The sequence below is a fragment of the Lethenteron reissneri genome, unplaced genomic scaffold (genome assembly GCF_015708825.2).
Source record: "Lethenteron reissneri isolate LAM-NWPU_2019-01 unplaced genomic scaffold, ASM1570882v1 scaffold_114, whole genome shotgun sequence".
Lineage (NCBI taxonomy): Eukaryota > Metazoa > Chordata > Hyperoartia > Petromyzontiformes > Petromyzontidae > Lethenteron > Lethenteron reissneri.
This window is the reverse complement of record NW_026890827.1, coordinates 161,135-181,901: the sequence shown is the minus strand read 5'-3', so window position 1 is coordinate 181,901 and position 20,767 is coordinate 161,135. Positions and strand designations below refer to the sequence as shown.

General features: G+C 50.1%; 2 pseudogenes; one reads left to right on the top strand and one right to left on the bottom strand.

Annotated features, from left to right (window-relative positions):
- The window catches only part of LOC133361554 (uncharacterized), a 173,658-nt pseudogene that overhangs the window by 118,721 nt on the left and 34,170 nt on the right, over positions 1-20,767 (bottom strand).
- LOC133361555 (oocyte zinc finger protein XlCOF6-like) lies at positions 1,853-20,443 on the top strand (annotated as a pseudogene).

Below are 20,767 nucleotides of genomic sequence, written 5' to 3'. Positions count from 1 at the left end.
GTTGGTAACTACAAGCCCATGGGCTGCACAAAAATCTAGCAGCCTCCTGCCGTTGTTATTGAGCTAATCTGGCCCAAGCCTTCCAATCACTCCAGACCAAGTGCCAGTATCATGACCAACTCGGGCATTGAAGTCACCCAACAAGATGACTCTATCCCGAGGGGCCACTTTAGCTAGCACCTGTGACAGGAGGTCATAGAAGGCATCTGACACATCGGCCTTGCCTGCATCTCTCCACAGATGTTCGTCTTCAGTGGGGGCATAAGTAACCACAACCACCACTCCTCACCTCCGGTTGATGGGAAGGCGAGCCCAAAGTAGCCTGGCTCATAGCTTTCCACACCTCACCGCCACGCTCCCACACTGCCTTCATTCTTTTGTTCAGAAGAAGAGCCACTCCCTGTTGTTTAGTAGTCTCCTGCCCTGAGCAGAGGACTGTCCACCCTCATAGTGGCTGGAGCCGGAGCCGGTCCACTGGACCGCCTGAATGTCACAGAGATCCAGGCGGTACCGGTCCAGTGCCCGACAGAGGAGTGGCAGCCTCTCCTCCGCAGTGAGCGTTCGCACATTCCACGTGGCCATCCGTAGTGGTTTTTTGTTGTTTCTCGAGGTAGAGATTCAATCTCCTAGCTCCGTCAGATGGGGTTTAAGCAGGAGACGTCATAGACACCTGTCCCCCCGGGGCCTCCGGCACAAGCTTATTAATTAGATATCTTAGACGTGGTTTAGTTGTGATTTATTGAAGGTGGAGGGAGTACCACGCTCTCGCATCCGTCCAGAGCTCCCAGGGGAAAGTCTAATAGGAATTGGCCCTCCCCCCACAGCACTGTCCACGACAACGTTGCCCGTCCGGCACCACGAGGAGGTAGGGGGTTGTTTTGCCGGACACACACAGTAACAAGAACAACAACCGCCATTCGCCACTTAGTGGCGGTGACGTCACCATGGCGCTTGTGCCAGGCTATGTGCACGGGGTTGACTCAGGTGCCATGGGTCGACTGACTTAGCTGACTGGCCGATGCATCACCTGTACCCCCGACTGTGCCAACACACAGTGTACACACAAACACACACAGTTCGTACACACAGTGTACACGCACAGTTTGTACACACACACAGTGTGTACACATACACATTGTATACTCAGTGTACACACACACAGTGTACACACACACACACACAGTTTGTACACACAGTGTACACACACAGTTTGTAAACACACACAGTGTACACACACAGTTTGTACACACATAGTGCACACACACACAGTTTGTACACACAGTGTACACGCACACAGTGTACACACACAATAATGTTCACGTTGTTGTTGAGCTCACACACCCAAGGGGTCTCTGTTCAAGAGAGGCAACAATAGAAATGTAATCTAAATAAACTTAAACTCTAACCCTGACCTCGCTCTCTGACGTCACCACTCATTAACTTGTCGGCGCGAGACGCCAGGGAGAGCTGTACCCCGCTAGTGACGTCATGTCACCAAGGTATTCAACCCCCCAACCCCCCCTCGACCGCGCTTTTGAGCGTGACGTCACGTTTAGTTGGTCACTCGATTTCCGTTCCAGTAAAAATCCTTTTTTGGGAAAAGCTACGCCCAGTCACTGGCAGGTTATTAACATAATTTATTCATGAAAACCGTCGCTAGTTCATTGCAACAGGTTCAGCAGCCAAGCCCAAACTCCCCACACGGACCCGACTTATTAACATAATTTATTCAATAACAGCTGCTCGTTGGGGGAGGGGATTGTGTAATGAACCCCGCTAGTGACGTCATGTCACCTCCTGCTGCCGCGTGACGTCACGATATATCCGGAAGCAGCTGCACCGCGCGCGCGCTCACTGAGATCCGAGGTGAGAAGTTGACATCGTGGTGGTTGTTGTTGTTGTGGTGGTTGTTGTTGTTGTGGTGGTTGTTGTTGTTGTTTACCCAGGTAGAGCCTCGCTCCTCTCGTAGGGATATCAATTGAGTAGCAGGGAGGATGGAATCGATGTCCAGGTTGGAACATTACAACGCGGGGCCTAGCCATGCGGGGCCTTGCCTCCTGCCCTCGCCTGATTGCATTTGCTTTAATTCTCTGCTTAAGTTTAATTTGTCTTCATCTGGCTCACTACTTTGAAACTTTGTTTCTTTAAAATATTTCTACAGTTTTTTTTTATATCTTACCAGGCCAAGCCCACTTCAGCTGCTATACCGCTCTTGTTTTCTGAAGCGACCTTCCCACAACAAAGTGGCTTATCAACGTGTGGAAATGTCTGTCGGTCAATACTCTAAACGCGTGGTGATGTTGACTCTTAATGTGGAGGGGAAAACCCTGAGGATCCGGAGGAAAATCCACGCGACCACGGGGAGAGAGAGAGACACGCAAACTCCAAATATACAGGAGGGGTCGCGATCGAACCCACCACCTCTTGTAAACCAGGAGAGGCAGTTAACATCTCCCAGCCACCATGGTGCACACTCGAGTACATAGCCACAATGAGTCTCAGCACTCTAATTCGGGAGCGTTCTGCCGGGTTGGTTTTGCTGATGCACCCTTTAGACCGATGAACAACTATTTTTATGATAATAGTTTTTTTACCCTTTTATCTGGCAACAAAACTGACTCCTTTTTTACGAGGAGTCATGTTTGCATAGATCACAATACCTGCAGTCATAATGCAAACAAAAAACATAACTCTGATAATGTATGCACTGTCCTTGAAGTTGATTAGTCTACACCCGAGACAGCTTTCCTTAGAGCCTAGTCTCTCTCTCTGATGGTGCATTGTCTTTGAGTTGTGCGCCTTTTGGCGTCATCTGGTCCAACACCATGCGTCCCATTCCCAATTAGTCATAGGAGTTGCCTTAATTTCTTACTTAGCAGTTAAAGATTATGTTTCAGGAGGGTCCTGCATTGGGCTGTTTGACCACCACCAACTATCTTCTTGGTTCTTTCGGTAAAGTCACGTAGAAGGGAAGTAATAAAATAATAAAAATAAAACATAATAAAACAATTCTCACGACGTTTCGGCCACAACGCAAGCAGCCGTCCTCAGGTGAAAACCAGGTCCGTCGAGGCGACAGAGTCTGAATGAAACAGCACACGGGCTTGGAGCATATATATAAGCTGGGCGCATTGACAAAGGAATTTGCATATCAACAGGAATTTAGCATATTTATGGGAAATGCAGGAATGTGATTAGTACTGCATATGCATGTGCATTATGCAGGATTAACAGCATCAAAGGGAGCTGCAGTTACTGCTGCTGCAGCAGTTGCTGCTGCTGCAGTTTCTGCTGCTGCTGCAGTCACTGCTGCTGCTGCAGCTGCTGCTGCTGCTGCACTTGCTGCTGTTGCACTTGCTGCTGCTGCTGCAGTTGCTGCCTTATCCATTTTAATATAACACTATGTATTATTCTACCCACCCTAATGTGTATCATACTGCTATATGTTTACTGTACAATTACGACACCATACATTACTCTGCACACTGCACCATGCCAGTGAGTGGAACGCGGTCTGAAAGTCACCGTTAACGTGAACACAATCAGTTAAGATCCGAAATGGTTTATTACGTCCTTCCAATGATTGCTAAGCCAGAATCCATCTTCTCGGTTGAAATTGTCTCTGTGTTTGTATATGTGGATCGCCTCATGAACGAATCTCTCATGATAGCCAGATGGCTTGCAGAGAACCTCTGTCTTGGAGAAGTCAATGTCATGTGAGCCCACTGAATTGTAACAGTGATCTGCCACGGCTGAGGTGTTTGTCCTACCGTGTTTCAGGTCTGCCTTATGTTCACGGATGCGGTCCGAGACATGTCGTTTGGTTTCTCCAATGTAACTGCTACCACAGAGGCAACTTAGTTTGTAGACGCCAGGGTACTGTATGTCTGGAACCACATCTTTTACAGACGGGACCAGATCACGGATTTTATGTACTGTGTTGAATCGGACCTGGATCTTGTGTTTAATCAGGATTTTGGAGATCTTTTTTGTGACCCCAGCAATGTAGGGTAAGGTGATGGTCTTGAAAGGCTCCTCAACAGGATCCTTCTTGATGGTTGGAGTGATGGCTTTGCGGATTGTGTAGTCGGAGTAACCATTAGCCTTAAGAGCTTGGCGTACGTGTTTGAGTTCACTGGAAATGTGTTCATGGTCGGAGATGCATTGGGCTCTATGATATAGAGTCTTGATGAGGGAATTCTTCTGGGATGGATGGTGGTGGGAATCCGGTTTTAGATAAGCATCCGTGTGGGTGGCTTTCCTGTAGACAGAGTGGCTCATTGAACCATCAGGTCTCCTTTTGATTAGGACATCCAAAAAGGGTAGCTTGCCATCATTTTCGACTTCCATGGTGAATCTGATGGCTGGGTGTATGGAATTGATGTGGTCGAGAAATTGGTCTAGAGCAGGCCGGCCATGTGGCCAGATGACAAAAGTGTCGTCTACGTACCTCTTCCATAAGGTCGGGCGTAGAGTGGCAGTCTGGATGGCGTCCGTCTCAAATTTCTCCATGAAGATGTTGGCTACAACCGGAGATAGGGGGGAGCCCATTGGGGTGCCCTCAATTTGCTTGTAGAAGGTTCCATTCCAGGTGAAGTATGTATTGGTTAAGCAGTGTCTCACCAGGGGGGGTACCCCAGCATTCAGTCCTTGATGAACCAAGTCTTCAATGATTGCGATGGTGTCAGGCACAGGCACCTTGGTGAACAAGGAAACCACATCAAAACTGACAAGCAGGTCGTCTGGGGACAGGGCAATCCCCTTGATTGTCGATACCAGGTCAGTAGAGTTTAGTACTGCAGAGGTGGTTTTTCCAGTGAAAGGCCGTAGGATTTCGGACAAAAAACGAGCCAGTTTGTAAGTGGGGGAGTTGATAGTAGAGACAATGGGACGAAGAGGTGTATCTTCTTTATGTATCTTTGGCAAGCCGTACAATCTTGGTGGCCTGGCTGCAGAAGGTTTCAACGAGAACTGTTTGGTCTGATCAATTGATCAATTGATCAATTGATCAGACCAAACAGTTCTCTCTGCAGCCAGGCCACCAAGATTGTACGGCTTGCCAAAGATACATAAAGAAGATACACCTCTTCGTCCCATTGTCTCTACTATCAACTCCCCCACTTACAAACTGGCTCGTTTTTTGTCCGAAATCCTACGGCCTTTCACTGGAAAAACCACCTCTGCAGTACTAAACTCTACTGACCTGGTATCGACAATCAAGGGGATTGCCCTGTCCCCAGACGACCTGCTTGTCAGTTTTGATGTGGTTTCCTTGTTCACCAAGGTGCCTGTGCCTGACACCATCGCAATCATTGAAGACTTGGTTCATCAAGGACTGAATGCTGGGGTACCCCCCCTGGTGAGACACTGCTTAACCAATACATACTTCACCTGGAATGGAACCTTCTACAAGCAAATTGAGGGCACCCCAATGGGCTCCCCCCTATCTCCGGTTGTAGCCAACATCTTCATGGAGAAATTTGAGACGGACGCCATCCAGACTGCCACTCTACGCCCGACCTTATGGAAGAGGTACGTAGACGACACTTTTGTCATCTGGCCACATGGCCGGCCTGCTCTAGACCAATTTCTCGACCACATCAATTCCATACACCCAGCCATCAGATTCACCATGGAAGTCGAAAATGATGGCAAGCTACCCTTTTTGGATGTCCTAATCAAAAGGAGACCTGATGGTTCAATGAGCCACTCTGTCTACAGGAAAGCCACCCACACGGATGCTTATCTAAAACCGGATTCCCACCACCATCCATCCCAGAAGAATTCCCTCATCAAGACTCTATATCATAGAGCCCAATGCATCTCCGACCATGAACACATTTCCAGTGAACTCAAACACGTACGCCAAGCTCTTAAGGCTAATGGTTACTCCGACTACACAATCCGCAAAGCCATCACTCCAACCATCAAGAAGGATCCTGTTGAGGAGCCTTTCAAGACCATCACCTTACCCTACATTGCTGGGGTCACAAAAAAGATCTCCAAAATCCTGATTAAACACAAGATCCAGGTCCGATTCAACACAGTACATAAAATCCGTGATCTGGTCCCGTCTGTAAAAGATGTGGTTCCAGACATACAGTACCCTGGCGTCTACAAACTAAGTTGCCTCTGTGGTAGCAGTTACATTGGAGAAACCAAACGACATGTCTCGGACCGCATCCGTGAACATAAGGCAGACCTGAAACACGGTAGGACAAACACCTCAGCCGTGGCAGATCACTGTTACAATTCAGTGGGCTCACATGACATTGACTTCTCCAAGACAGAGGTTCTCTGCAAGCCATCTGGCTATCATGAGAGATTCGTTCATGAGGCGATCCACATATACAAACACAGAGACAATTTCAACCGAGAAGATGGATTCTGGCTTAGCAATCATTGGAAGGACGTAATAAACCATTTCGGATCTTAACTGATTGTGTTCACGTTAACGGTGACTTTCAGACCGCGTTCCACTCACTGGCATGGTGCAGTGTGCAGAGTAATGTATGGTGTCGTAATTGTACAGTAAACATATAGCAGTATGATACACATTAGGGTGGGTAGAATAATACATAGTGTTATATTAAAATGGATAAGGCAGCAACTGCAGCAGCAGCAAGTGCAACAGCAGCATGTGCAGCAGCAGCAGCAGCTGCAGCAGCAGCAGTGACTGCAGCAGCAGCAGAAACTGCAGCAGCAGCAACTGCTGCAGCAGCAGTAACTGCAGCTCCCTTTGATGCTGTTAATCCTGCATAATGCACATGCATATGCAGTACTAATCACATTCCTGCATTTCCCATAAATATGCTAAATTCCTGTTGATATGCAAATTCCTTTGTCAATGCGCCCAGCTTATATATATGCTCCAAGCCCGTGTGCTGTTTCATTCAGACTCTGTCGCCTCGACGGACCTGGTTTTCACCTGAGGACGGCTGCTTGCGTTGTGGCCGAAACGTCGTGAGAACTGTTTTATTATGTTTTATTTTTATTATTTTATTACTTCCTTTCTACGTGACTTTACCGAAAGAACCAAGAAGATGAATCCCTGCAGTCACGAAAGCTTTAAATCGAAACACCACCAACTATATTTTGAGTTTAGGTTTGGGAGAAAAACGGAAAACCCAGTGGAACACCAATGCCGACGGTGACGGCCGACGCCAGGATAGCGGCCACGGGCTCGAAGCGAGAGCAACCCGGCTCTTGTCCCAAGAAAGGAATCCGCTCCCCGCTGCCCTCCATGGTGGCGCATCGCCGGCGGGGCTGCACGCTGAGCCCCAACTTTTCCAGGAGGTCGGTACCTGCAATACGCTCGTGGCATAACACGCTCGACACGTATAACTCCTGGTTACACACCTGGTGTCCGAGGCGACCCTTAAGGGTGACCCTCCCCAGCAGTCCCATCCCACTTCCACTTTCAGTTTGCAGTGCACGATCCGGGGCCTGTAGGCAGCTCACGTCAACCCCGACCACGCTGCAGTGTGTTGCACTCACGAGTGACGTTACCGCCCCCCGTGTCCAGCAGAATCCGGGTTTGCCGCCTGTTCACCTGCCCTTCCACGAGCGACGTGGCCCCCATTATTCCTGCCACCAGTTCCCGCAGCCAGTCACCCGCAGTCATCTGGCGCACTTTTGGCATCATCTGGTCCAACCCATGTGAGACTAGGCTCTAAGGAAAGCCGTCTCAGGTGTGGACCAATCAACTTCAAGGACAGTGCACATTATCAGAGTTATGTCTTTTGTTTGTATTATGACTGCAGGTATTGCGGTCTATGCAAACATGACTCCTTGTAAAAAGGTGTCAGTTTTGTTTCCAGATAGAAGGGTAAAAAACAAATTATCATATTTTTACTGCCAAATGAGGTTCCCATAATGTTGTAGTTGTTGTTTACCCAGGTAGAGCCTCGACCCTTCTCTGTCTTGTAGGGAAGCCGCTTTGGATTGCACCACTCTTCGATTTCACATTAACATGCATTAACATCACTAGCCCCGGCCACTTCTTTATGACCCTTGGGCTACACCCATTTCAAACCTTTTACAACAGTCTTCCTCAGCAGCAGACCATGCATTTTCTATCAGAGTGTTTTTGTTTGCATTCTGACCACACGGGGGAAACCTATTATCATATTTTGGTACTGGCAAAGGTCCCGTGATGAAATATTGCAGTATATTAGAGGTGAGCTGTGCGTGTGCAGAGAGGACAGTAAGGAGCCGGAAGTGAATGAATTTTGTGGCAAAAATGCAGGCCTGATTATATGTGTAGGGCTGTTACAGAGGGTCTGTTTGTGTAGGGCTGTTTACATAGGGGCTAATGGAAAACAGACACAGTGGGCGGGGTCTCCGTGAGCACACGGGGTGGTGCCCGCAACGACGTCCGTACTGGACGGCGTGAGGGGGGTTTCGATCCTCTAACGGGGTATAAAAAGGGTTGAGCCAGAGAGCTCGGGGCTCAGTCTTAGAGTAGTTAAGAGAAGAGAGAAGACCAGCCAGATAGGCCCTGGACTCCCCCTGGGACGCCGCCCTTGTAAGGGCAGTGCAGGCTGGAGCCAGTGGCGTGGTCCCGGAACCAGAGTCAGACCTCTGGGATTCCGGGTACCGTAGCCCGACTAACCAGTGTCGGGCCAGACAGCCTCCCCTAGCCCGTTAGCGGAGGACTCAGCTAGGAAGGCTAGCTAGGGGTGAATTCCCAGTTGTACGGGTGAGGGGGCCGATACATCCCTCTAGTACTGTAAGCCCTTTGTGTAAATAAATACGTGTGCCTTACCCCGTTGTCCACGCGTCTTCAACAACACTTCATCTGGCGTCAGAAGTACCAAGAACATGGACACGCGCCAAACAGCTCGAGCCAGGGAACAGCGGGCGGAGGACGCCGCCGAAATTGCCGAGCCCGAGATGGCTCTACTAGACGACGTGCAGCCGGGGCCGGATGCGGGCTTACCGGAGCATCGCCATGAAGAGGAGCAGCGGGGAGACGACCTGAGGCTGGCTCATGAGAGGCTGGCGGAACTGCTCTACGCCGCTGCCGCTGCGCTGGGGGACATCACACGGCTGGCGGCTGGTGGTCCACCGCGGGGCGAGAGGAACCGGCGTGTGGAGCGTCTTCCCGCCATTTCTGAAGATTTAAATTTTGAAATTCCCGCCATCGACGCAGCGACCGCTAGGGGCGTGGCCAACCTCAACCTGGGGTCCGACATCGGCCGCGCTGGGGCTGCTGCATCAACGACGGAGGAGGGCGCGTCATCAAAGCTGCGACAGGCGATGCCATCTGCCATTCGCGCCGAGACGCAGCCGAGTCGGGGAGGCAGCAGTCCACGGGACTCCACGGCAGCCGCTGCGCTACACCAAAGGCTGCCCCCGCTTAAAGAATTCGTGGGCGCAGAGGGCGACTGGAGCGGCTTTCAAAGACGCTTCCTCGCCCACCAGGAGATGGCTAAATGGACGGACGAAGAAGCTCTCAGCGCCCTGCCGGCGCTCCTGGACGGCGACGCGCTTGCCGCCCTAACATCGGCACCCAAGGAAAGGCGCTCCACGTTACCGATGGCGCTGCAGCTGCTGGGAGGGGTCTACGGACCGTCGGCGGAATGCAGACAAGAGTTCTACGACCGCAAGCGGGGAGAGAAGGAGTCGCCCCTAGCGTACCGAACGAGCCTCCTGGCGATGGCCAAGTCGGCCTTCCCCCGGATGGATGACGACGGCATCGACGCTATGGTAACGGAGAAGATACTCCTCCTGGCCGACGATCTAGACATCGCTGTCGTCGCACAGGAGGACGCGGAAATGACATCGCTCCAGGCAGCGCGGCTCCTCCACGCAAACCTCCTGTCGCTTCGACGCAAAGCCAGCAGGGCATCGGCGGGGCGTGCGGTGGCTGCAGCCACCCTTCCGACGGAGGAACTCTACGCCGTCGACCACCGACGGCAACAGGCGACGGGTGCACGGCCGGGCCAGGACGGGTCAGGCCGTTCCGACCACTCGTCACCTCCGACATCGCTCCCGCGGTGTTATAACTGCGGCGTCCGGGGCCACGTCGCCTCGGGGTGCCGCTCTCCTCGTCAGCGCGGGACGACACCTCACCGGGACGACGGGCCTCATCCCAAGCTCCACCGTCAAAAACCGGCGAGTCGCGGCACCCCACACGTTTGGCCCACACACACACCCGTCACGCACTCAAACACCGCGACGAGAGGGGGGCCGGTATCACGCACCATCGCACCATCACGCACCACTCCGGGTACCCATATCGAACCCGGCCAGTGGTCCGTGCTGGCCGATCGTGTGGTTGCCGCATCGTCGGGGTCGTCGGCCGTTGTAGGATATATCGACGGGGTGGAAGTGCGCATCCTGGTCGATACGGGGGCATCGGCGATTATTATTTCGGAATTAATTTACAATATTCTCCCTGTCCGGAGCCGTCCTTTGATGCCTGTTAACGTACCATTCTATGCGGCTAACGGGGGCTCACTTGGCATCATCGGACAAATTCGTGCCCAAATTTGTATTGGGGAAATTAAATTGTCTGGGCCGATTTTTGTTTCGTCGTCGCTGGCGGTTCCGTGCCTGCTGGGGACGGACTTCCTGGCCAAAATGCCGATTGTAATTTTGATCGACCAGGGGTGCATAGAGCTTCCATCGGGCAGACGCATGGCGTTCCTGCCATCACCAGTTGCGACTCGGACGGCGTTCGCGACGGTGCCGGCGTTCGTGGAGAGAACGGTACGCGTTCCTCCGGGAACGCAAATGTTGGTGCCCTTGAAGCTTCGGCGGCCCCTCGTTAAGGGTGCCGGGGCGCAAGGGGTACTGTTGGGACCGTCTAGGGCCGGGGTTAGTGGACCTGATTTACTACCGGCCCAGACCATAGTGAGAGGGGATAGTGAACCCTTCATCGCGGTCCTAAACGTGGGCTCGCAGACGGTGGTGCTCCCACAGGGGACCGTGCTTGCTCACGCAACGCCGGTGCCGTGTGAGGAGCCCGTCGTAAATTCCGTCAACACTGTCCCTGCGTCGCGACCGCGTTCGGACAGCGATGAAGGGTGGCTCGAGGCGCTTTGTGCGGGATCGACGGACCTGTCCGATTCAGAGCGTCAACAACTTAAAACGCTATTGCGAGAATTTTCCGACGTTTTTAGTCGAGATAAATATGATTTGGGCTGCACTCACTTGCTGCGTCACCATATTGACACGGGTGACAGCGCGCCAATTCGCCAAAATCCGTTTCGGTTGAGTCCCGCCGAAAAGGAACATGTCAAATCGGCTGTTGATGACATGTTAGCCGCGGACATCATTTCTCCTTCCACCAGCCCTTGGGGAGCGCCGATCGTCCTGGTTAAAAAGCAGGACGGTTCGTTGCGGTTTTGCGTTGACTTCCGGCGTCTTAATAAAATTTCGGTTGCCGACGCATACCCGCTCCCTCGGATGGATGAATCGCTTGACGCTTTGGCGGGAGCGCGATTCTTTTCCACACTCGATTTACTTTCGGGATTCTGGCAGCTTCCTCTGGATGATGAGTCTAAGCCTAAAACTGCTTTTCGTACACCGCACGGCTTGTTTCAATTCAACAGGTTGCCGATGGGCTTGCACTCAGCGCCGGCAACTTTCCAGCGTTTGATGGAATTGGTTTTGGCTGGACTGCAATGGGAGTCGTGCCTCATTTATTTGGATGACGTTATCGTCTTTAGTAAAACTTTTGATGACCATCTCCAGAGGTTGCGGGCAGTTTTCCTAAAGATGCGGGCTGCTAATTTGAAATTTAAGCCCCAAAAATGCCATTTGTTGCGTGATTCGGTGCGTTATTTGGGGCACATCGTGGGACGCTCGGGTATTGCTACCGATCCCGCCAAAACGCAGTGTGTCAGCTCCTGGCCGACTCCCACTACAGTGGGAGAGGTCAGGAGTTTTATTGGGTTCGCGTCGTATTATCGACGGTTTGTTGCTGATTTTGCAACAATTGCAAAACCCCTGCACGCTCTAACATCTAAAGGGGTTCGTTTCCACTGGGGTCAACAGGAGGAGGCTGCGTTCCGCTCCCTTCGGGACGCCCTGGTGAAAGCCCCTCCCTTGATCTACCCTGATTTTTCGAAACCCTTTTTGCTCGACACCGATGCGAGCAACACGGGTATTGGGGGTGTGCTTTCCCAGGTGGTTGATGGCGTTGAACGGGTGGTCGCATACGGTAGTCGGGTGTTGTCTCCTGCGGAGCAGAGATATTGTGTTACCCGTAGAGAACTGTTGGCAATTGTTTTTTTCATCCAACAATACCGCCCATATCTGTACGGTCGGCATTTCACCGTCCGCACAGATCATGCGGCACTACAGTATGCCCTGCGAGTTCAACAACCATCGGGACAGTTGTCTCGATGGTTGGAGGTTCTCCAGGATTTTGATTTTGAGACCACTTACCGTAAGGGCGTTCGCCATACCAACGCGGACGCTCTGTCACGCATGCCAACCGCCTCGGAATGTGCATGCCTCCTGGGGTCGGGACGTTGCAGACCTTCAGGGGACGCATCGGTCCCGATCCTGGCAGCCACCGACGATGACGAGCCACTGGCTGATAATTCGATCGAACAACAGGGAAGGGATTCCCTGTTGGGGTTGCCCGTCACTGAGTGGGGGCGCCTCCAAATGGAGGACACCTCCCTCCTCGGGTGGCGTCGTCGCGTCGGGGGTGCTGGCCGGGTGAAAGGTGATTCGGGTGCATGGGAAATGGTACAGGGTCTGCTCATGCACTGGGACGCAAAATCACAGCGACATCGGCTGGTCGTCCCTTCGGAGTTGCGAGGCAAAGTGGTGTGGGCCGCGCATGAGCGCCTGTTACACCTGGGGACTCTAAAGACCCTCGCACTAATACAGCTAGATTTTTTTTGGCCTGGTATGACAAAGGATGTGGGGGATCTTCTGAGTTCATGCCCGCGGTGTGCGCAGCGGAAACCGCCGGCGCGGGAGTCTAACCCGCCTTTACAATCGATCAAGGTGTCCAGGATAAATGAGCTGGTCGCGCTGGACATCTTGGGCCCATTTCCCGCCACCCCCAGGGGCAATAAGTATTTGCTGACAGGTGTCGAGTATTTTACGCGCTGGCCCATGGCCTGGCCCCTTGCCAACCAGTCGGCAGCAGCCATCGTGGACGCCTTTGTTCAGGGATACGTCCTGGACAAAGGTGCCCCGGAACGGCTGCTGACCGACCAGGGTAAAAATTTTTCCAGCAAATTACTTAAACAAGTCTGTGACCTCTTAGGCACAAAGAAAATTCGGACCTCCCCGTATCACCCACAGACTGACGGAATGGTCGAGCGCCTGCATCGCACCATTTCGTCAATGATGGCACAGCAGGTCTCAGATTCCCAGACTGATTGGGACCTGCATATTCAGGGGGTCTTGGCGGCATATCGGATGGCACCCCATGCGGCTACGGGGTTTTCCCCCTTTTACCTTATGTACGGTCGCGAACCCGACCCGCCTGTTCGCGCCCAGCTGCAGATCCCCGACCAGCAAGGTAAAACAAAATTGGCTGACCACGTCAAATTTAATTTGGCTAAGTTAACAGAGGCACGGGATGCTGCGAGGTTAAACTCGGACCTCCGTCAAAAGGCGAACGAGCGCCTCAGGTTGGGTCGAGCGCATGTCATACAGTGGAAACCGGGGGACAGGGCATGGTTGCACTGTCCCCAAGTACCCCTGGCTACCTCCCCAAAGCTGGCGCGACCGTGGCGGGGGCCTGTGGAAGTGGTCGAGGTCCTGCGACCACAGTGCGTGCGCATTCGTTGGGGGAAGCGGCGATGGTTCGTGCACCCCTCTCGGTTGAAACCTTTCGTCGCGGCACACAAACCCACTTCACACATGCGTGGCCAGACGTGTGGGGGGTCGACCGACTCACTAGGTCCGTCCCCACCGCGCTCACCTAATGCCTTGCCGGCCGTGCCACCTCCAGGTGCATCGAGACTGACGGGCTCACGCCCGACCACCCCTTCTGGGGATACCAACAGTCACGAGGCATCAGAGGAGGCCCCGCTCCCGGACGGACGATTGCCACCTGACGGTCCGCCACCCGGGGTTCCCCCGTGTGAGGGGCCCGCCGCAAGGACACGCGCAAAAATGCGCAAACTGTTGTGAAACCGCAAGGACACGCGCAAAAATGCGCAGACTGTTGAGGAACCGCAAGATTTGTATATATATGTTGTGTTCATTGTGTGTTGTGTGGGGGGGGGGTGTCCCCTGCCCATTGGTGTGCATTGTGGCTTCGCTACATATTGTATATAGCTCGTTCTTACGGTATCCGTATTTATTCGGGGGGGGGGTGCGTCGGATTGTTCCCTTTCAGGGTTGAGGGTTTTGTTGTTGTCATTGTCGTTGTTGTTGTTGTTACTGTTGGTTCCTTCAAGTTAGCGTTCAAAACGTTTTTTTAAGGCACACGCGGGGATCCAGGGGTTGAATAACCTTTATTGAAAGTTGTTGCAGCCGGGACGGCTGCGAGCTGTACAGGGGGGGGTGATGTAGGGCTGTTACAGAGGGTCTGTTTGTGTAGGGCTGTTTACATAGGGGCTAATGGAAAACAGACACAGTGGGCGGGGTCTCCGTGAGCACACGGGGTGGTGCCCGCAACGACGTCCGTACTGGACGGCGTGAGGGGGGTTTCGATCCTCTAACGGGGTATAAAAAGGGTTGAGCCAGAGAGCTCGGGGCTCAGTCTTAGAGTAGTTAAGAGAAGAGAGAAGACCAGCCAGATAGGCCCTGGACTCCCCCTGGGACGCCGCCCTTGTAAGGGCAGTGCAGGCTGGAGCCAGTGGCGTGGTCCCGGAACCAGAGTCAGACCTCTGGGATTCCGGGTACCGTAGCCCGACTAACCAGTGTCGGGCCAGACAGCCTCCCCTAGCCCGTTAGCGGAGGACTCAGCTAGGAAGGCTAGCTAGGGGTGAATTCCCAGTTGTACGGGTGAGGGGGCCGATACATCCCTCTAGTACTGTAAGCCCTTTGTGTAAATAAATACGTGTGCCTTACCCCGTTGTCCACGCGTCTTCAACAACACTTCATATGTAAGGATAATGTGGTAAATGAGAAAAATATAGCAGCAGCGGGGTGTTGGAGTGTGCAGGTGTTACAGGTGTTGAAGGTGAACAGGTAAGCAAAAAATTGTGTGAAAAACATAATAACTTACCCTTGAGTACGCATGGAATTTTTGATGTGTGTATGCTTCATTGTGTTGGCGCAATTTGGTTCTCAAAAAAACACAGTAAGTCTGCTTTATTTATATACATTTATACTCATCTTGGAATTTTTTGTATACGGTTTCTCCACATTTATTTCATTAATTTCATTTATTGGGAATACAGTACAGTACTTATTTCAATTGTGATGTATATTTTATATGCCGTTTACCTAACCCCATTATTTAGGTAAGGCTTAAATGTTAAATATCGGCATTTTAGCTTTCGCACGGCACTTTCCAAGAATGTAACCTCCGCGCTATTCAAGGGGCTGCTGTATTTTCTGTCCATCAGCTATAGCACAGGAGTACGGATTTTCAGCAGGAACTAGATCTCTGCTTTTTTGGTGTAATTACGACCTATAGTACTATAAAGAGGCGCTTGGGGTTTGGGATTGTTTTTTTTGTTTTCGATGTCTCTGCCTCTGTTCACATTCGTTGAGTATTTTTATGATTTTAGGCAGACCCATCTAAAGCTGCATGACCAGGAGTCAGGGCCCTTTCCTGTTCAATTTGGCTTGTGGCTGAAATTCTCTCTGGCCCCATGCATTACATTACGTAGCATTTTCAAATAATGTGTTTTGAGAAGCTCACAATGGCCCTATAAAAAATTTCATTTCATACAGTAACAATGATACGCTAATCGATGCCTGGTTATAGTCAAGGGATTGTCCCCTGCTGGTCAACCATGTTACGCATGTTGATGATCTGGTCATGGCTACTCAATGATATTAAATTGGAGAATCGTGTTCTGTACTTGGAGAATTCCATGACGAAATGGGGCCTTGCATATGTTCTACAAAAAGATCACCTCCTTGGGAAAATCTTGACTTAAAGCTTTCGTAACTGCAGGAATTCATATTCTTTGGGTCTTTCGGTTAAGTGACGTGACTTTACCGAAAGACCCAAAGAACACCTCCCTGGGAATTTAATGTCATACAGCACTGCACCTGCTCAGCTCTCCATGAATAATCAGGTCGTTCTACACATGGTTGAGGAGCTTCTATACCTCGTTAATGTGTTCACGACCAGCTCTGGTTTGACATCCAAAGTCTCACTTCAAATTAGTCTAGCAGCATTCTTTCATTAGGCTCTGTAACACTATGTGGAAGCTCTTAATTTTGGAGCTTTCGTGACTGCAGGAATATTCTTTGGTTTTTTCGGTAAAGTCACGTATCACCTCTCTCTGTACCTGGGTTGCTCTCTCTATGTATCTTGTTGATATCTGTCTGCTTATATGTCTGTCTATAGTTTTCTGGTTATATTCTATGTCGCTATTTCATTATACCTGATGATGATTGCTTGTGTTGCAATCGAAACGTCGTATGCTATTATTTAATTTATTATTTTATTTTTATACGTGACTTTACCGAAAAAACCAAAGAATATGTGGAAGCTGCCTGGACTTTTTTACATACAAAGCTGTGAGTGTCCATTGCCAAGGTCTAGTCCATTGCAAAGGTCTTGTCCATTGCAAAGGTCTCGTCAAAAAAACAGGCAATAGTCTACATTATAGACTGCCAATTCACTCACCGAGGTTAACAACCAGGCTACAGTCTACATTATAGACTGTCAGTACGCTCACCGAGGTTAAGAACCAGGCTACAGTCTACATTAGTCGTTTTTTTCTTCTATTCACTTTATTCGTATTATTATTTTCTATCTACGTGACTTTACCGAAATAACCAAAGAATATGAATTCCCACTATCACAAGTTTTAAGTCAAGATTTTCCCATTGAGGTGATCTTTTTGTAGAACATATGCAAGGCCCCATTTCGTCATGGAATTCAGGTACAGAACAAGATTTTATAAGAATGGAAACAGTCAGGAAATTAACACTGCACATATGCAGCTGAAGTTAAATCTGTTCATCCTCGCATTCAAGCTCATCTGAGCCTGGCTTCACACCTCTAAGTTGCAAATGAACATTAATTTATACATTTCTGCATAATACAAATAATATTCTTTTCAACAGCCTTTGCTATGTTAGCTACTTTTTCTTAAATAAATATTCCTGTCGTAGCTAGACAACCGAAATTGTGTGCTTGGAGTTTTTGGTAAACATTCATTTTGAAGACACTAGGGTGTCCAGTCATATTTATGACCATTGGCCCTCTCATTGTGTGCCTTAACAGCCCGCGTGATGAATTGGGGAATTATTTTCACTATATCATGAAAATATTAATAAGTATAGATGTTTAAGTCATGTGTGACTGTGTATATATGCATTCATCTGTGCCTTGATACTGACGTAGATGGTGTGGATGTGTTTTTCTGTCTGCAGCTGACGCTTCCTCTGACTCTTCCTCTGCAGAATTGGTCTGATGGAGCAAAGGGACTCGATGCAGCTCGGTACAAGAAGGAAACAATGCTACTAGTATACAAACAGCACGAATCGTACTGGAAGTTTGACACAGCACCAGAGAACTCACACAGGAGAGAAACCATTCAAGTGCATTGTGTGTGAGAAGGCATTTGCAAAGTCATCATATCTTCAGAGTCACCAGAGAACGCACGCAGGAGAGAAACCCTTCAAGTGCACTATGTGTGAGAAGGCATTTGCACAGTCATCAAATCTTCAGAGCCACCAGAGAACACACACAGGGGAGAAACCCTTCAAGTGCACTGTGTGTGAGAAGGCATTTACAGAGTCATTACATCTAAAAACACACCAGAGAACACACACAGGAAAGAAACCCTTCAAGTGCACTATGTGTGAGAAGGCATTTACAGAGTCATCACATCTTAAAACACACCAGAGAATGCACACAGGGGAGAAACCCTTCAAGTGCACTATGTGTGAGAAGGCATTTGCAAAGTCATCAAATCTTCAGAGTCACCAGAGAACGCACACAGGAGAGAAACCCTTCAAGTGCACTATGTGTGAGAAGGCATTTACAGAGTCTTCACATCTTAAAAAACACCAGAGAACACACACTGGAGAGAAACCATTCAAGTGCACTATGTGTGAGAAGGCATTTGCAAAGTCATCAAATCTTCAGAGTCACCAGAGAACGCACACAGGAGAGAAACCCTTCAAGTGCACTGTGTGTGAGAAGGCATTTGCACGATCATCAGATCTTCACAACCACCAGAGAACGCACACAGGAGAGAAACCCTTCAAGTGCACTATGTGTGATAAGGCATTTGCAAAGTCATCAAATCTTCAGAGTCACCAGAGAACGCACACAGGAGAGAAACCCTTCAAGTGCACTATATGTGAGAAGGCATTTACAGAGTCATCACATCTTAAAAAACACCAGAGAACACACACAGGAGATAAACCCTTCAAGTGCACTATGTGTGAGAAGGCATTTGCAACGTCATCAATTCTTCAGAGTCACCAGAGAACGCACACAGGAGATAAACCCTTCAAGTGCACTATGTGTGAGAAGGCATTTGCAACGTCATCAATTCTTCAGAGTCACCAGAGAATACACACCGGCGAGAAACCCTTCAAGTGCACTGTGTGAGAAGGCATTTGCACGATCATCACATCTTAAAAAACACCAGAGAACGCACACAGGAGAGAACCCCTTCAAGTGCACTATGTGTGAGAAGGCATTTGCAAAGTCATCAAATCTTCAGAGTCACCAGAGAACGCACACAGGAGAGAAACCCTTCAAGTGCACTGTGTGTGAGAAGGCATTTGCACGATCATCAGATCTTCACAACCACCAGAGAACGCACACAGGAGAGAAACCCTTCAAGTGCACTATGTGTGAGAAGGCATTTGCAAAGTCATCAAATCTTCAGAGTCACCAGAGAACGCACACAGGAGAGAAACCCTTCAAGTGCACTATATGTGAGAAGGCATTTACAGAGTCATCACATCTTAAAAAACACCAGAGAACACAAACAGGAGATAAACCCTTCAAGTGCACTATGTGTGAGAAGGCATTTGCAACGTCATCAATTCTTCAGAGTCACCAGAGAATACACACCGGCGAGAAACCCTTCAAGTGCACTATGTGTGAGAAGGCATTTGCACGATCATCGCATCTTAAAAAACACCAGAGAACGCACACAGGAGAGAACCCCTTCAAGTGCACTATGTGTGAGAAGGCATTTGCAAAGTCATCAAATCTTCAGAGTCACCAGAGAACGCACACAGGAGAGAAACCCTTCAAGTGCACTGTGTGTGAGAAGGCATTTACAGAGTCATCACATCTAAAAACACACCAGAGAACGCATACAGGGGAGAAACCCTTCATGTGTACTGTGTGTGGAAGCGCATTTGCAACATTATCAAATCTTCACGACCACCAGAGAAAGCACACAGCAGAGAACCCCTTCAAGTGCACTATGTGTGAGAAGGCATTTGCAATGTCATCAAATCTTCAAAGACACCAGAGAACACACACAGGGGAGAAACCCTTCAAGTGCACTATGTGTGAGAAGGCATTTACAGAGTCATCAATTCTTCACGACCACCAGAGAACACACACAGGAGAGAAACACTTTAAGTGCACTGTGTGTGGGAAGGCATTTGCACGGTCATCACATCTTCAAAGACACCACAGAACACACAGGCATCAGAAGATCCCCAAGGAGCGGAGTCTGAAATCGGCTTGTGCAAGTCCAAGTGCTGCAATGAGCTCATCCCTGCTGAAAAAAGAACCTGAATTTAATTCCAGCTTGGACGCAATGAAATGTATCAAGGTGGATTTTGAAGAGGTGAAATGTGAAGAAGTGATGGTAAAATGTGAAGATGAAGATTCAACTCCAAAATCGGACCTTCACATCGATGTAGGCAACGTGAAGCAGGAGGAGAATTCTGCCTGTGAGGCAGAGCGAGGTAACTCCCAGGAGTTTGTGGAAGTGGAGGTGTGGGTGGACTTCTTAGACAATACAAAGTCAAATGCAGACCCGGTAGATGTGTAAGCTTGAGACAATGAAGCTCCAATAAATGCACCTTTGTCACAGACTAAAAGAACACCAAAGAAAGTACTGTCTGTGAAAAGACATTTGCACAGTCATCAGTTTTTCAGATCCACCAGAGAACACACGGAGAAACCCTTCATGTGCAGTGTGTGTGGGAAGGAATTTTCAGGTTCCCCTGCTCTTAAAAATCACCAGAGAACACAGGTGTAATGATTGTGGTGTCGCTGCTGTGTACAGACGCACACGTGTGACGTCACTGCGTTACTATCACGTGGGTCTACACACACACATAACGTCATCCCGGCTGGAGGCGGGAATGACATCAGGGCCAGTGCTGGACACGTGACCGAATCCGAGTGGGGGGCTGGGGGCCAAGGGGGACCTCGGGGGGCACGTGGACAGCAGGGGGGCTTCTAGAGGGTGCTCGAAGGGTGGCGTGGCCGGGGTGAGGCCGGGCACGCCGAGGCCCATATAAGCAGCCTCAGGGGGTTCGAGGCTGCCCGTGCTGAGAATGAAGATGCCTCGTGAAGATGCCAAGAAGAGAAGGCCTACGGTGAGCGGACCGCCAGCAGCCACCTGGCTGGGTCACGCTAGAGTAGCTAAGAGAGAAGTGTGTCTTAGCTAGGGTAGGTCGGTGGTCACACCCTATGTGTAAAGTAAGAGTAACTGTTGAGTCACTG